Below are 18,645 nucleotides of genomic sequence, written 5' to 3' on the forward strand. Positions count from 1 at the left end.
TGCTTCTACGGGATATAACCGGGCAGGTATGAAGATATGTTCGATGAAGACGACGTTAGCAAGGTTACCCTTCCGGCTTGGCCTGGGCAGGGTTATGGACGCCACTGGTTATCTTCAGGACTCTTAGTCCAATTTGTAACTTGTCCGTACTCGGACGTATTCGATCTTCTGTATTGGATCTTTGTATTGTATATTTGTAGCTTGACTCGTTGGAGTCGTTGTTGTAATATATGTTTCTTGTGGGCTCTATTGTAATCCTGTTGTAATGTTACCGCTCGTGTTAATTCCTCTGGCATCACGTGTGTGATTCGTCGCGCACGTCGTGTCGGAGGGCGTCTCTGGATCGGTATCGTGCGGATTTCGGCGGGATCGCTAGAATCCTCATGGTACCAGTTCCGGGGCGTCACAAGTTGGTATCAGGGCCCAGGTTGATGGTACCCCACTAGTCCAGCCTGTAGGATAACCTAGCCAACGGTCGTTGAGTTTAAAGCGTCCAAACTATTTTCTAAAATTCGTTGGATAGTTCTGACTAGCTCTGATTTTTCTCCTTACCTCTATTCTTTCTCATCTCACCTTTGCGAGTTTTGAGTCTTCTCTCTTATCTGCTTCTCCGAGTCTTAGGTTCTGACGCGGGTTGGACGATCTATGCCTTTATCCTATTAGGTCCGTTCTTCGGAGGATCCCGACGAAAGCGCATCATCAACCGCGGAACAACGACTTCTTGTTAGTGGTGTCGCCGATCAACGTGGAGCAAGAATTCTTGTTAGTGGTGTCGATGAGATTGATACGCCGCCTGAAGATCCGATAATTCACCTCTCTTCCCCCGTACCTGGACGTGGAATCTCGGGGCGAGATTCCTTGTTAGTGGTGTCGATTGTAACGGCCCCGGGTAGTACCCCTAATAGATAATTGTTTGTTCTTTTTCTTTCATGCATCATCATGGCATATGCATCATATCATTCATGTTTTCACAAAATAAAATCCTTTTTATAAACCCTAGCTTGTTGCTTTACCCCCTCATATGTTTTATTTAAAACCTTCTCTCCCTTATCTTATTTTCAAAATAATAAAACCCAAAATATTATTATTTTGGATATGTTGAAAAACTATTTTTCCAACCTTGTTCAAGTATTTTCAAATCTGCAAAATAAAATAGTTTTCCTTTGAAAAATAAAACTTAATTCCTCTTTGGGCCCTCTCTTCCCAACCCATCTCCTTTTTCCTGGCCTTTCTCTTCACCCCGGTGGCATGTTTCTTCACCACCGCGCAGCCCACCTCCTCTCTCCTTTCGGCCTGGCCCGCGTACCCCTTCGCTACTTTTTCCTCTGTCGTCTTTCTCCCGAGCACGCACATGACGTGGGTGGAGGCAGTGGTCCTCCACCACCACCGAACCACCGGCTCCCACCTGCTCCCCATCTCTTCCCCCATCCTTAAAGCCGCCTCCAGCGCCCTGCAAAACCCTAGCCTCTCTCCCCTTCCTCCGCCGCCACCCTGGTTCCTTTCTCCTCCTCTTCCTGTACGTTCACGTGAAGGAGCTGAGCACACCCCCAAGTCCCCGCCATGGCGTTGCCGCTACCGACCACCCCTCGTCGAGCCGAGACCACCAACAGACGCGGCTCGTCGTCCCCGTCAACCGCCTCCAAGGAATCGAACCGAAACCTCTCCAATCGCCCGCAAAATCGCCGATTCCTCGCTCCGTCGGTCGAACTCCGGCGACGTTTTCGGTCGCCTCTGTCCTTCCCCGGCCTCCTAGTCTGCGCCATGAGCTTCAGGGTGAGAATCCGCATCTCCTAGACCCCTTTCCGCTCCTCCTCCCTCGCTGATTTGTTTCCCCGATGTTGACTGCCATTATCTACCGCAGGAGCTCGACCCCGGCGATGCTCCGGTGAGCCCCTGGACTCCGCACCGCCACCAACAGGTTCACCGCGGCAAGGCGCTTCCCCGACACCGTCTTACCCATCCTGGTTCGCCCGGAACCTCCATATTCGTGCTCAACCAGAGTTGTTTTCCGCCATGACCTTCATCCTCCTGCTCCGTGTGTGCTGCTTCATGTTGCCGTGCGCCTGATACTGTTCATCGATCCACATCTAGCTTAACTGGTTCGTTCCTTTGCTACAGATCAAGAGGTCCTTGGATCGATTTACAACACAGGCAATTATCCTCAATCCTTTTTATCTTGTTTTTCTGATCAGATCCACACGCAGATGGGCCTGGCCCCAGATCCGCCTGGCACAGCCCAACGGCCCGCTCGAACCTACCTTCCCTTGTCGGCCAGGTAGTAGGCCACCGCCCATATTCGGCCTGTCTTCTTTTCTCTCTTTTTCTACTATATTTTCTTTTGTCACATCTCCCTAAAATCATATCTTATGATCCATAGCTCGGGATAAAATGTTTTATATATGAAAGTTGATCAGAAAAATGCAAGGATCATGAATATGCCATCTATAAGCTTGTTTGCATCTCGCATCATGTGGCGCGTTGATAGTTTTGCATGTTCACCTCACATAATATGCGGAGTATTTTGGATACCAACTACGGTTTCCCCGCTCCGTTTAATTTTGAAGTAGCTCATCCTTGCCATGCTATGCCATGCTAACCAACACCTAAATTTGACGGTAGATATGCAACTCAAACCTAATTTGTTTGTCCGGGGTTTCGACTCCGATTAATATGGATAAGTGCATTGCACCATCGCTGCCATGTCATGCATATCATCTTGCTCATGCTGATTCTTCTTTATCCGTAATAGTAAGACTTGCATACGTTGTTTGTCCAGCATTTGCTTCTTCCCGGATAGGATCACGAAGTGGTGTGGTGAGATACGACAAGTTCTCCGGATGTTCCTCAACGAGCTTTAACAGGCAAGCATTTCCCCTATACTCCTGTCCCTGCAGGAGTCGCTCACCTATTTTATTTTGCCTTCTCCCTCATGCTATCCTTAAGTTGCGTTCTTGTCACGTGTCCTTTCCACTTGTTACCTTAAGCAGCCCATATTGCCACCATCACCTCCCACGGCTATTGTTTGGTTATCGAGTCTGCCCTTGCGAGTCGTAGTGCATGCTAGTGCTGTTTTATCTCGTTACCGTTATTGTTATCTTATCGGGTTATATGTTGGGAAGAATCATGGTTACTTTAGTTGTTGACATTTGTTTAGCGGAGGCATCGGTGGGTCAGCTGCTCGTTTTATGACGGCTCACTTGTGTTTCATAAATATCTTAGGACCCCGAGTACTTGTTATCTGTTCCGAGACTGAGCGCTCTAACCACACGTGGGTATGCTTACCGGGTCTCCCCTCGACCACTGCCGGAATCTACAGTTTTGTCCAGTGGCCACAACTAGTTTGGATGTTTGTTTTGTTTCTCTCGGGCGTGCAAGCATGTTTCTTTGTGGTCAGATGATATGATGTTACTTTTGGGGAAGCCGTGAGTGCCTTGTATCCCCGTTTTCTCTTGCACGTCCGTAGGTGCGGCACGTATTGTTAAGAGGTCATCCTCTAGTGGGCTCTGATCCTCTTAGCCGTTCTCGCAATAGCTAGGTCCGCGTCGGAGTTTCGATCGGGCTCCGAAACGGGTTAACTTAGTTAGGTGGCTTCCTGGATATTGTTGTAGTGAAGGAGAGTGCGTGTCGTGATATCCACCTGTCGTAAGTGGGTTGAGCGTGCGTGTGGGCACATTTGGGCACCCCTGCAGGGTTACAATCTTATCGATAAGCCGTGTCCGCGGTTATGGACGACTTGGAGCTGTATGACTCGACCATAGACAACTTACACCTGTTGTTTCAATCATAATAACTTGTGTAGTAAGTTAGCACAACTGCAATAATAAATGGTTAAAACTTGACAACCGTGTGGGTGCCTTTGTAAGTACTTCTTTGCGAAGGGGGAAAGCGTTGGCTGTGTTATGTTTGCAGAGTATAGAACTGTTAGTTTATGCGCTCTCTCATCTCCTCTGATTAGACGAATGTTGTAGAGTGTCTCTATAGGTTTTTAGTGCTTGCGCGGTGCCGCTTAACTCCACCATATTGTCCATGACGTTCCTCTTGCGTCCTCTAAGTCCCCTGCGTGCCTCAAGTACAAAGGACGACTGGTTGACGAATGCTTATACGTCTTGAAGTCTTGTTAAGTACGAACCCGTACTTATTGCTGCTTCTACGGGATATAGCCGGGCAGGTATGAAGATATGTTCGATGAAGACGACGTTAGCAAGGTTACCCTTCCGGCTTGGCCTGGGCAGGGTTATGGACGCCACTGGTTATCTTCAGGACTCTTAGTCCAATTTGTAACTTGTCCGTACTCGGACGTATTCGATCTTCTGTATGATTGGATCTTTGTATTGTATATTTGTATCTTGACTCGTTGGAGTCGTTGTTGTAATATATGTTTCTTGTGGGCTCTATTGTAATCCTGTTGTAATGTTACCGCTCGTGTTAATTCCTCTGGCATCACGTGTGTGATTCGTCGCGCACGTCGTGTCGGAGGGCGTCTCTGGATCGGTATCGTGCGGATTTCGGCGGGATCGCTAGAATCCTCATGGTACCGGTTCCGGGGCGTCACAGCCATGGTGCTCAAGTGAGGTCATCCATGGCATCGGCGGTAGGGGGTCGCAGAGGCACTGGCGATGATGCGAGCTTGCAGGAGACGTCATGGCGGTGTTGTAGCTCACGATCGTGGGTGAAACGATGGACGTAAGCGACCGCGATGTTAACGAGAGCTTGCAGACCCGTGGCGCGTCGCGTCGATGATGACGAGGGCCATGGCATTCTCGCGGTCAAACGGTGGTGTCTGCGGGTCTCCTGGTCGTCTGGCGCGTCTACTGGCAAGCGAAGCAGGCGAGTGGAGGCGAGGGGCGTCGGCAATCATCACGCTCTGGCGTGTCCAGCGCGCTCGCCGTGCGCGCATTGGCGCGTGCATGGGCATGCCTGGGCGCCACTGGCCACGATGCGTTCCAGTCGTTGCGATGCAATTTTTCGACGGGGCAGTGTCTGGTCGTGCTCAGGGGAGTGAGAGGAAGGGGAAGGACATGGTGGAACAGGCTGGAGTTGAGAGGTGAAGGCGATGGCACGAGCTGGCCATGCCATGCCACGGCATGGTCTTGCTCTGGCCGATTTTGGTCAAGTGGAGGGATGACAAGAGGTGGTACTGGTGCTGCAGGGTAGAGAGGAGGGCCAGGGTTGGACCAAGTCTCTCCCATTTTCCAGCATGGGCACCATTTGATACTCTGCCTAAAAGGTGTTTGGTGAAATGCCCGAAAGAAAATAATTTTTGAATTTTGCAAATCTTTTTGGTGGGTTGTAATCATATATTAAATGGAGTATATTGGTGGTGGTGGTGATCAAAATGGAATTGAAATGCAAAATCACACTTTGCATATGATCTTAAATTTGTTTCAATGTCTCCACTTGGCTTGCTTCTAGTTTGAAAATGAGGCAGAGTTTGGGGTGAGGGTTTTGAGCAAAGTTGTTGTCCTTGATGTGATCTTGGAATAGGTGCAAAGAGTTGGCCAAGTGTAGAAAGAAAAAGTTAAAAACCAGGGGCTCAAAGTGGGTACCATGCTGAAATTGTCACACATGACCATAATCACATGTGAGCACAAATTTGATTCAAATTTGATTTGAATTGAGTTTGAGTGTTTCCAAAAGTGTTAATAAGTGTTTAGTATCCATTTACAACTAATGGTGCAAACCAAAATGGTCTAGGTTGAAGATTTGCAAAAATGGCATAGGCCATAAGTGGGTGTGGAATTGATTTTTATAATTTCTTTTCCATTTTCTTTTTCTTTGACTTTGGATGGTCAATTAATCATTGCTAGGGTTTTAGAGTAAGAGAGAACACATAAGCAAGCATCATGGCAAAAGCACACTCAAATAATTAATAAAGTGAGCTATATGCATAGTCCTATATGATTAGAAAAAGTTTTTGTTGGCTCTGATTTTTGGATTCTTGAAATCTCTCTCTTGTTCCTTTTATTGAAAACTTGGGATGTTACAAACCCTTCCCCCTTACAAAAGATCTCGTCCCGAGATCTAGAGAAAACTAGGTACTAAAGAGATTTGGGTATTCCTTCTTCATATCTTCTTCCCGTTCCCAAGTAGCTTCTTCTTCGGTGTGATTACTCCATTGTATCTTCAGGAACTTGATACTTCTAGTGCGGGTGGTCCTGAAAGCTTCTTCAAGGATGCGAATAGGCACTTCGCGGTATGTTAGATCCTTGTTGATATCAATGGCTCCGTGGTCGATGTTCTTGAACACTTCGGTCTTCTCCGGCACTTCTAGGCACTTCCGAAGTAGTGAGATGTGAAACACATTGTGCACAGCGGACATTTCTTCCGGTAGTTCAAGCTGATATGAAACTTCTCCTCGGCGACTCAGAACTTTGAATGGTCCGACATATCTGGGGGCGAGCTTTCCTTTGAGTTGGAATCTCTGCATTCCTTTGAGGGGTGAGACTTTGAGATACACAAAATCTCCGATCTCGAATGTCATCTATCGGCGTCTTTTGTCGGCGTAGCTCTTCTGTCTTGACTGGGCTGTCTTGAGGTATTCGCGGATCTTGTGCACCTTCTCTTCGGCTTCTCGGAGAATATCGGGGCCGAAGACTTGACTATCTCCAACTTTCGACCAGTTCAGAGGGGTACGGCACTTCCTTCCGTACAGGGCTTCAAAGGGGGCCATCTGTAAGCTGGCTTGATACCTGTTGTTGTAGGAGAATTCTGCATACGGTAGGCAGTCTTCCATTTGGATCCATACTCTAGCACACAGGCTCTCAACATATCTTCCAATATCTGGTTGACTCTCTCGGTCTGTCCGTCAGTCTGCGGGTGATAAGCTGTGCTGAAATTCAGACGAGTTCCTAGTCCTTCATGCACTTTCTGCCAGAATCTTGAGGTAAATTGAGATCCTCTATCCGACACAATTGACTTCGGGGTTCCGTGCAGGCTGACTATTCTGGAGATGTATAACTCTGCTAGCTTTGGGCCTTGGTATGTGGTCTTGACGGGGATGAAATGTGCAACCTTGGTCAACCTATCGATGACTACCCAAATGGATTCATTTCCTCTGCTAGATTTGGGCAATCCTGTGATAAAGTCCATACCGACAGAATCCCATTTCCATTCAGGAATCTGTAAGGGTTGCAACAGTCCTACGGGGCGTTGATGTTCTGCCTTGACTCGTTGACAGATATCACACTTGGCGATGTAGCTTCCTATCTCTCGCTTCATTCCGTGCCACCAGAATTGTTCCTTCAGGTCTTGGTACATCTTGGTTCCTCCGGGGTGAATGGAATACAGTGTATCGTGAGCTTCCTTCAGAATGACTTGCTTCAACTCTGAATCTGACGGTACACACAGGCATCCGTTGTACCAAAGAACTCCTTCTTCATCTACGGTGAATCCTGGTGCCTTTCAGGCGGCTATCTGATTCTTGATTCCGTCAATGCTGGCATTTCCCTTCTGGGCTTCTTTTATCTGGCTCATCAATGTGGGTTGGAGCTCAATACTGGCTAAGTATCCTTCGCTCACTAGCTCTAGTCTGAACTGTTCAAACTCTTGGTACAGGCTGGGTTGCTCTATTGCGATCATGGAGTTCAACTGACACGGCAGTCTGCTCAAAGCATCCGCTACCACATTGGCCTTGCGGGGGTGGTAGTGAATTTCCATGTCGTAATCCTTGATTAATTCTATCCATCTGCGATGTCTCATGTTCAGCTCCTTCTGGGTGAAAATGTACTTCAGGCTCTTGTGATCTGAATATATCTCGCATCGATTACCCATGAGGTAATGACGCCAAACCTTCAGGGCTAAAACTACGGCTGCTAACTCCAAGTCATGAGTTGGATAGTTCTGCTCATGTTGCTTCAGTTGCCTTGATAGGTATGATATCACCTTGCCTCCTTGCATCAGTACACATCCAAGACCAATCTTGGAGGCATCACAATAGACATCGAAAGGCTTGGTGACATCGGGCATGATCAGTATTGGGGCTGTGGTTAATCTGAGCTTGAGCTGCTGAAAGCTTTCTTCACATTTGTCATTCCAGTCAAACTTCTTGTCCTTCTTCAGCAGTTGAGTCATTGGTCTTGCGATGCTGGAAAATCCTTCAACGAATCTGCGGTAATATCCCTCTAATCCCAGAAATGCTCGGACTTCAGTCTGGGTGGTTGGGGCTTTCCATTCCTCAACGGTTTTGATTTTTGCGGGATCTACAGCAATTCCTCCTGCAGACAAGATGTGTCCAGGAATCCTACTTCTTTCAACCAGAACTCACATTTGCTAAACTTGGCGTACAACTGGTGTTGCCTCAGGGTTTCTAGGACCACTTCCAAATGTTGCTCATGTTCTTCTTCTGATTTGGAGTAGATAAGGATGTCGTCGATGAAGACAACGACAAACTTAACCAGGAATTCCATAAAGATCTTATTCATGAGATTCATGAAGTAAGCGGGGGCATTGGTCAGTCCAAAGGACATGACATTGTACTCGTACAGTCCATATCTGGTGGTAAAGGCAGTCTTTGGAATATCTGTTGCACGGATCTTCGGTTGGTGGTAACCTGTCCTCAGATCAATCTTTGAGAATACTTGGGCACCGGTCAGCTGGTCAAACAGGTCTTCTATCTTTGGCAAGGGGTATTTGTTCTTGATGGTGACATCGTTAAGCTAACGATAATCCGTAACCAAACGGGTGGCACCGTCCTTTTTATCCACAAACAAAACTGGTGATCTCCAAGGCGACGCATGGTCGAATCAGACCATTGTACAGCATAGCATCCAGTTGCTTCTTCAGTTCCAGTAGCTCTGCGGGGTTCATGCTATAGGCTCTCTGGGCTATAGGTCCTGTTCCAGTGATTAACTCGATGATGAACTCGATATCCCGATCCGGGGGCATACCGGGTAGATCATGCGGAAATACATCAGGGTATCGACAGACGACCCTGATTTGATCCAGAGTTGGCTTGGCTACACTTTGGTTGCATGTAAATTTTCTGGGTAGTTTTTCAGACACATGTTCTATTATTATTCCGGTGCTACTAGTCATGGTGATGGCCTTCTTGGCGCAGTCTATCAATCCATGATGTTTCACCATCCAATCCATACCCAGTACTACTTCCAATCCTTTTGTTCCTAGAACAATCAAGTTTGCAAAAAAGTCTATTTCATGAATTCTGATGGGTACATCTTTGCAAAATTTTCTAGCTTTAGTGGTTGCTCCAGGTATTTGAACTATCATGACATGTTTCAAGCTGATTGGTTGAATCTTACTAGTGCACACAAAATCTTCTGTAACAAACGAATGCGATGCTCCAGAATCAAACAACACTCTTGCTGGTATTGAGTTAACAGAGAACATACCCAGCACCACGTCAGGTGCTTCCTGGGCTTCCTCGGCGTTCATGTGGAAGAGGCGACCTCCACGGTTGTTCGGGTTGTTGGGGGCGAACTTCTTGCTGGTGGAGACACGGCGTTGCTACTGTGCTGGTGGTGCGGGGTTGCCTGCGAGCTTGGCGAGCCTCTTGGGACACTCATTGGAGTAATGCCCCACTACACCACACTCATAGCAAGTGATGGTGGCCTTGTCCTTGGTTGCAACGGGGATGGCGTTGCTCCCAGTCCTTGGTGCGGTGTTGGTGTTGTTGTTGCTGTTGTTGTGGTTGGGGGCTCTCGGCGGAGCGTGGTTGAAGTTGTTGTTGTAGTGGCCTCCTGGCCTGGGGTTTCCTCCACTCCGGTTCTGATAACCCAGACGTGATATCTGTGCATTGGGCTTGTTGTTCCTGGAGGCGAAGCCTCCGCTTGAGTTGGGGCGATACCTTGGGGCATTGCTGGGCCCACTCTGGTTCATCATGCGACGCTTGCGGTTCTCGCTGGCTTGATGCAGCTTTCCCTCCATTTGGATGGCGGAGTCAACAAGGGCTTCGAGGTCGGCGAAGGGGATGTTGATCAACACAGTCTGCATCTCATCATGCAGGCCGTTCAGAAACCTTTCCTTCCTCTTCTCAGTAGTATTTGTCTCATCCGGGGCGTACCTTGACAAGGTTAGAAACTTGTCGCGGTATTCCACCACGGACATCCGGCCTTGCTTCAGTTCACGGAATTCATCTCTCATCTTCTTTATCAGACCCGGGGGCACATGGTACTTGCTGAACTTGAGTTTGAAATCAGTCCAAGTCATAAACTGTCCCGCGTTCATGGCACGGGTGCTTGTCCACCAAGCTCTTGCTGGTCCGGCTAGGTAGTGCGTGGCAAACAGCACTTTCTCATTTTCCTCAACTCCAGCTACTTCTAGATTGTTCTCCATAGTTTGGAGCCAATCATCTGCATCCAGGGGTTCCTCAGTCTTGCTGAAAACTGGCGGGTTGGTATTCTGGAAGTTCTTGAGCTTTGATCCTGGGTGATCATGATGGCCTTGATTGTTGTTGGCTAGCTGTTGAAGTGCAGCAATGTTGGCTTGCCTTTCAGCTCTTTCAGCTCTTTCTGCTTCTCTACCTTCTAGCATAGCTTGCAACATCTGCATCATTGCGTCTTGAGTCGCGTTGCGAGTTGGAGGGGCCATCTGAGCATTGAGATATATCATGAGATAAGAGGGAAATTCTCTATGGCTTGTTTTGTTTTTGAGTTAAAACTTGAAGTCTTTTCATGATAACACAAACATACATTCATTCATGACAAACAACACACATTACAAGCTAACACACTAAGGGTTTTAAGAACCCTTCTTCTCCAAGCTACGATACATGGGGCGGGATACAACTCACACCTACGATAGTGCACAAGTGAACTACTCCTCATCCTCATCTACATCTATGGCGACGTGGTCATCCTCTCCGGCGTCGAGGAACTCGTAGTCTTCCTCCTCGGTGTCTCCATCCTCCTCGAAGTCGTCGTCGTCACTCAGGAAGGCGCTTCCTCCCTGAATGTCCTCTCCATCTTCCTCCATCTTCTTCATCCGTTCCTCCTGGTTCTTGACAGTGGCCTCAAGCGCTGCTATCTTTGCGCGGAGGCGGGTGATGGTGGCATCCTTCTTTGCCCGCTGCTGGCGGAGGGCCTTGCGGTCGTTGTTGAGTAGCTTGATGGCTTCGCCTTGCTCGATGATGTGGGCGTGAGTCTGGTTGGCGTACTCACGCGCGTGGTCGAGGTCCTGCTGAGTGTGGTACAGGATGAAGTCGAGATGCTCCACATGGTGCTTCAGCTCCGGGTGGGGCTGCATGTCCATGGGCTCTCCAGCAGAGTTACGCCTCGCGAGGTGAGAAAAGCGAGGGCTCTTGAGTGCCTCCCCGCTCATCCTGCACAAGCGTGCGAGTGCCTCCTGAAGGGCGCGGGCAAGTCCGTCCAGCCAGTTGCTCTCCCTGAAGGAGAAGAGGATCCTCTCAGAAGTGGGAGGCTCCATCTTGCCCCTCAAGTCAGCGGTGATGATCCACTGCAGCTCGCCTCCTGGCTGGTCATTGACCTGAACTCCGTGGAACTCCGGGTGCGGGCGATCAAGGTGATCGGAAAGGGCGTTGAGGTCATGCTCGAAGACCAAGCTTCCCCCATTCCCGAGCTAGTAAAACTTCGTGTTCATGGGCTCCATCTGAAAGTGAAGTGAAGGATTTAGTTAGAGAAATGAACAAGTGTGGCAAAATTTTAGTTACATTTCTAAGGAAGAGCATGACTTCTTATTTTCCCAAAGAACTCAAGAGAAGACAAAGACTAAATTTTTCCAAATACTCACTTGATTTGTTTTTGAAACTAAATTTTTCAGAACGTCCATTTCTAACTAGGGTCTCCTAAAGTCAAACAATGGCTCTGATACCAACTTGTCAACACCCGGATTTTTAAGTCCGGATGCCTATTATGTCATACATCGCAATCCCAGGAATATTGTTGTTGCGAGGCATAATAGTTAAGTATCACAGTCATCATTCATTACAAACCATAATGTCTTACAACTTGGAATCACATGATCCATATTACACAAATAGTTGATCTATAGATCAACGAACAAACACCAGTTCATAGCGGAAGCGTAAAGATACAAGGACTCTCTAGTCCACAAGCCAACGCTTGACGTTAGAAGCTCCTAGTTGTGGTAGACGTCCTGCTGATCGTCATCCTCGTACTGCTGCTCGGCTTCATAGTCTGGCCATTTGAATAGCCAGGGACAAAGCCATGAGTACTTTAAGTACTCGCAATCTAATACTAAAGTAAGTACTAGCATTTCTATTGAGAGTGTTCTAAGCTCTAAGGTTATGTGCGTAAAGCCAATTTTATTTGAGAAACATTTTAGTAAACAATTCCTCATGTGCTAACTACTCAAGTGGGAACATTAGTGTCATTCCCACAACTCTGTTGTGATTCAAATTCAAAGTCACCGTTCAAGCTCAAGTTCAAGTTCCAAATCAAAATCATAAGCCACATAGATGTAAATTCTGATGACGGAAACAGTATGGCCTTTCCAATTGTCCATATCCGCGGACGCGACTATTCGAATAGGTTTACACTCTGCAGAGGTTGCACACTTGTGCCACAACATTTGATTACATCCGTAAGGGATAAACCCCGAATAATCGTAACTCAGTACGCGGATCATCAACCGTTAACCTTTCACTTACACACCCTAGTATAGGCACCTCTCCCCATGAGCTTGGCCTCCCGGTGAAAACCATCTGTTAACCCGAGAACTGCACAGGGCTTGGCCGTACAATTCACCTCAATTCACATCATTTCTCAACCACGGAGGCAGCCTCAAGCATAACCCCTATGATGTGTGTTCAGAGGGAACCCATACTAAGACACATAAATTTCCAGCTAAGCCTTACCCATAATCAGGTATTGTGGGGGTACTCAAAAATTGGAATGGTATCGCATCCAACTCAATCATCAGTTTTTAGCCAATTCACCAAGTCAAATTCATGTCATATTCACCTTCAAAATCTCTCAATGGAAATGACTCTTCATTCCAAGGTTTTTCAACATCATCATTTTCACCAACACATGTTCCCATCTAGAGTAGTCATGTTTAATTTAGCACTAGCATCTAGGTATGAGGGGGTGCTAAGTACTTTGCTTTGCTTCTAGGCTAACTTTGATACTCTTGTGCTAATCCAATACTAACCAAGTGAATCATAAATCAAAAAGTATTTGATAAAACAAAAGTAGATAAAGCTTGGAAAGTAAAACTGGGAAATAGGATCATAAGCATAAAGTAAATGGGTAATGCCTTGCTCATGGTGAGCTTTGCACTTTGCAAGAGTATTATCTTGCCTTGGTTGGGGAATTGGTCAAAGTGGTCTTCTTCTCGTTGGAAGTAGACCTCCGCCTCCTCTTGATACTCCTCGGTACTAGCATCTAAAATATGAATACGGGGTACACAATCATCATACCAAACTTATTTGCTAAACTAAGCACACTCACGATGCACACAACTTAAACTAGCATCACACATTACTATTAAGTTGGTGGATGTGTTTTTCTTATTATTTAAGAAAAAAATAATTTCCTCTCATACTAATTTAGATGTTACTTTTAATTACTTAGAGACATAATTTCCCCTCATTATCTTATTAAGATTTAATTTCTCTTATGAATAATATGTGACCTAGGTTGACCAAAGTCAACCTCTTCACCCTTATCATTTAAGAAAATGATTTAAATGAGGTGAGCACCTCATACCATTTAATCCTAGCATGGTAAAGACTTCATATCACCAACAATTCATATGAGACCTAAATGACCAGAGTCTCTACCTCATTTTGAATTGGTGGTGACAAGATTTAAATGAGAGAAACACTCCCATATGATTTCTTAATAGTTTTGGACAATATCCTTGACTAGAAATAGCCATAAAGTCCTTTAACTAAACTAGGCCATGATCATTCAAGGTAAGCATGGCATATTTTTGCGGAAACAATTAGTACAAGTGAAAAGTGAATTATAGGAGTTGGAATTATCTTAAAAGCATTTATGGTTGATTTTTAATAATTATTCTAAGACAGAAAAGACCCTGCCTTGTTTATTTTCTCACTTTAATTCTATAATAGATCTAGGGTTCAATCCAGTGGCATTGTGTAGATAATTTCCTAAGGTTTCCAAATATATAAAATTTGTAAAATTTGGCCCAGTATATTTGTCCCTATTAAATTTCAATGTTGACATCAGATTGCAATATTTTCCTATTTTTCATTTGGATTTGAATCGTGGGCTGGCGGGAAAACTAACGGGTTGTGCAGTGCGGGAAGGAAATCGGCCGGCCCAGCTTCGCAGCGGGCCAGCTTACATGGTGGGGGCCACCTGTCTGTGGGGGTTAAGCAGCGAATCGGTACGGGGAAGGGTGGCCGTGCGATTAGACGATAGATCGACGGCTGAGGGAGGTCATCGTCTCCGGCGAGAGGGAGACTTACGGGTAGCGGAGGTAGGGGGTCGGAGCGGTCGTCGGAGCTCCGGCGATCGTCGGAGTTGTGCGCCGCGACGTTGGAGTAGACGAGGAAGCGCCTGGAAGCAGTGGCGTCGTCGGGGGCGGCCTCCTTCTCCGGCGAGCTTCGGCTACTGTGGGCGGCGACGATCTTGCAATTGGAGCGGTGCGGTGGCTAATCGAGCGAGGTGAGTCGTTGAGGAGAGGCGGTGTGAGGAGGGGAAGCAGATGGTGTGTTCGGATTGAGAAAGGGAGTGCCCTTTTTATAGCTGGGAGAGGTGGCCGTGGTGCTCAAGTGAGGTCATCCATGGAGTCGGCGGTAGGGGGTCGCAGAGGCACTAGCGATGATGCGAGCTTGCAGGCGACGTCATGGCGGTGCTGTAGCTCACGATCGTGGGTGAAACGATGGACGGAAGCGACCACGATGTTGACGAGAGCTTGCAGACCCGTGGCGCGTCGCGTCGACGATGACGAGGGCCATGGCGTTCCCGCGGTCAAACGGTGGTGTCTGCGGGTCTCCTGGTCGTCTGGCACGTCTACTGGCGAGCGGAGCAGGCGAGTGGAGGCGAGGGGCGTCGGCAATAGTCACGCTCTGGCGCGTCCAGCGCGCTCGCCGTGCGCGCACTGGCGCGTGCATGGGCATGCCTGGGCGCCACTGGCCACGATGCGTTCCTGTCGTTGCGATGCGATTTTTCGATGGGGTTGTGTCTGGTCGTGCTCAGGGGAGTGAGAGGAAGGGGAAGGACATGGTGGAACAGGCTGGAGTTGAGAGGTGAAGGCGATGGCACGAGCTGGCCATGCCATGCCACGGCATGGTCTTGCTCTGGCCGATTTGGTCAAGTGGAGGGATGACAAGATGTGGTACAGGTGCTGTAGGGTAGAGAGAGTCTCCAGAACCTCAGAGGAGGGCCAGGGTTGGACCAAGTCTCTCCCATTTTCCAGCATGGGCACCATTTGATACTCTGCCTAAAAGGTGTTTGATGAAATGCCCGAAAGAAAATAATTTTTGAATTTTGCAAATCTTTTTGGTGGGTTGTAATCATATATTAAATGGAGTATATTGGTGGTGGTGGTGATCAAAATGGAATTGAAATGCAAAATCACACTTTGCATATGATCTTAAATTTGTTTCAATGTCTCCACTTGGCTTGCTTCTAGTTTGAAAATGAGGCAGAGTTTGGGGTGAGGGTTTTGAGCAAAGTTGTTGTCCTTGATGTGATCTTGGAAGAGGTGCAAAGAGTTGGCCAAGTGTAGAAAGAAAAAGTTAAAAACCAGGGGCTCAAAGTGGGTACCATGCTGAAATTGTCACACATGACCATAATCACATGTGAGCACAAATTTGATTCAAATTTGATTTGAATTGAGTTTGAGTGTTTCCAAAAGTGTTAATAAGTGTTTATTATCCATTTACAACTAATGGTGCAAACCAAAATGGTCTAGGTTGAAGATTTGCAAAAATGGCATAGGCCATAAGTGGGTGTGGAATTGATTTTTATAATTTCTTTTCCATTTTCTTTTTCTTTGACTTTGGATGGTCAATTAATCATTGCTAGGGTTTTAGAGTAAGAGAGAACACATAAGCAAGCATCATGGCAAAAGCACACTCAAATAATTAATAAAGTGAGCTATATGCATAGTCCTATATGATGAAAAAAAGTTTTTGTTGGCTCTGATTTTTGGATTCTTGAAATCTCTCTCTTGTTCCTTTTATTGAAAACTTGGGATGTTACAAACCCTTCCCCCTTACAAAAGATCTCGTACCGAGATCTAGAGAAAACTAGGTACTAAAGAGATTTGGGTATTCCTTCTTCATATCTTCTTCCCGTTCCCAAGTAGCTTCTTCTTCGGTGTGATTACTCCATTGTATCTTAACTTGATACTTCTAGTGCGGGTGGTCCTGAAAGCTTCTTCAAGGATGCGAATAGGAACTTCGCGGTATGTTAGATCCTTGTTGATATCAATGGCTCTGTGGTCGATGTTCTTGAACACTTCGGTCTTCTCCGGCACTTCTAGGCACTTCCGAAGTAGTGAGATGTGAAACACATTGTGCACAGCGGACGTTTCTTCCGGTAGTTCAAGCTGATATGAAACTTCTCCTCGGCGACTTAGAACTTTGAATGGTCCGACATATCTGGGGGCGAGCTTTCCTTTGAGTTGGAATCTCTGCATTCCTTTGAGGGGTGAGACTTTGAGATACACAAAATCTCCGATCTCGAATGTCATCTCTCGGCGTCTTTTGTCGGCGTAGCTCTTCTGTCTTGACTGGGCTGTCTTGAGGTATTCGCGGATATTTTGCACCTTCTCTTCGGCTTCTCAGAGAATATCGGGTCCGAAGACTTGACTATCTCCGACTTCCGACCAGTTCAGAGGGGTACGGCACTTCCTTCCGTACAGGGCTTCAAAGGGGGCCATCTGTAAGCTGGCTTGATACCTGTTGTTGTAGGAGAATTCTGCGTACGGTAGGCAGTCTTCCCATTTGGATCCATACTCTAGCACACAGTATTTTTTTGAAGTGAAGAAGCATCAAGATCAATCAGTTCCTCTTTAACAAAGCTTGTTAAAATAGGCACTTTAGATACCCCTGAAGATGATTCAACATGTAAATCACTCTTAGTTGCTAAAGATTTTATCAATTTTAAGCATATTATGGGGTTTTGGTATAGGCACCTTGGGTACATACATGAATTTTTGCTCTTTTCCTACAAAAGCTTTCTCCTTCTTAAACTCGAGAGAAGAAAAAGTTGAACTTAAAGTTTTCATAGCCTCCTCTAGTTTATCAATCCTAAGGTTTTGATTATCATGGATATTGCTAGCCTCTAAGACAATGATTCTTTTGTTGATACTTTCTATTGATTCATTAACTTGGCTAGTATTATCAAGGAAATTTGGCAAACTTTTCTCTAGAGAGCTCGGTATTTTTACAACATTTTCCAAAGTGATCTCAGTTTTAACAACATTAGTAGATGGTACTCCTACTAAACTTTCAATTGAATTGTAGGCTTCCAAAGCAGGAGTACCCAGAAAATTAGCCCCTGTGAGAGTATCCAGAACATACCTACTCCAGCTAGATATACCAACATAAAAAATTCTAAGAAGGATCATGGTAGAATATTTTTAGTACATCTATGATGAGCATCACTTATTCTATACCAAGCATCTTTCAAACTTTCTCCCCCTTGTTGCCTAAAAGAACGAACCTCAACTTCAGGAATACTCATTCTAGCAAGATTAAAACACACCAACAAAAACAAAAACTATAAAAGGAACTATTTTTTGTTTTTGATAAAAAAGAAGAAAACAAGACAAAGTAAAATAAACTAAGCAAAACAATAACAAAGTAAAGAGATTGGAGATGAGAGACTCCCGTTGCAGAAATCCTCTTCCTCCCCGGCAAAGGCGCCAAAAAAGCTTGATGTTGTGCAGAGTAATGCAGTTGGGAAACCCCAAGAGGAAGGTATGATGAGCACAACAACAAGTTTCCCTCAGAAAGAAACCAAGGTTTAATCGACCAGTAGGAGAAATAAATCACTTCTGAAGGTTGTTTCTGGCTGACTTTTGCAGGGAACCTGCACACAACACAACCAAACTACTTTGCCCCAACTTACAGTAAGGTTTTCAATCTCAATGTTTTTGCTGAAAACAAAGGATTGCCCGTATAGTGTGGAAACAGATGATTGTTTGCAGTGAAATAAAGAGAACAATGCTTGCAGTAAGGAAACACAACATGTATTTGCAGTAGATGGTTTCATCAGTGTAAAAGAAAGGATCGGGGTCCACAGTTCACTAGGGGTGTTGATACGCGTATAGCACGCGACCGTTGGGAACCCCAAGAGGAAGGTGTGATGCGTACAGCGGCAAGTTTTCCCTCAGTAAGAAACCAAGGTTTATCGAATCAGTATGAGCCAAGAAGCACGTTGAAGGTTGATGGCGGCGAAGTGTAGTGCGGCGCAACACCAGGGATTCCGGCGCCAACGTGGAACCTGCACAACACAACCAAAGTACTTTGTCCCAACGTAACAGTGAGGTTGTCAATCTCACCGGCTTGCTATAAGAAAGGATTAGATGTATAGTGTGGATGATGATTGTTTGCAGAAAACAGTAGAACAAGTATTGCAGTAGATTGTATTCGATTAAAAGAATGGACCGGGGTCCACAGTTCACTAGAGGCGTCTCTCCGATAAGAATAAGCATGTTGGGTGAACAAATTACAGTTGGGCAATTGACAAATAAAGAGGGCATGACCATGCACATACATGATATGAT

General features: G+C 46.2%; 1 long non-coding RNA gene across 1 annotated transcript; it reads left to right on the forward strand.

The window, feature by feature from the left end:
• The first annotated feature begins 1,435 nt into the window (after nt 1–1,435).
• Nucleotides 1,436–4,508, forward strand: LOC127314919 (uncharacterized). The gene is made up of 4 exons (XR_007860048.2): nt 1,436–1,773; nt 1,862–2,099; nt 2,193–2,275; nt 2,777–4,508. It is a non-coding gene; the product is annotated as an uncharacterized lncRNA (long non-coding RNA).
• Nucleotides 4,509–18,645: the final 14,137 nt, after the last annotated feature.

The sequence above is a fragment of the Lolium perenne genome, chromosome 7 (genome assembly GCF_019359855.2).
Source record: "Lolium perenne isolate Kyuss_39 chromosome 7, Kyuss_2.0, whole genome shotgun sequence".
In the NCBI taxonomy this organism is placed as follows: Eukaryota; Viridiplantae; Streptophyta; class Magnoliopsida; order Poales; family Poaceae; genus Lolium; species Lolium perenne.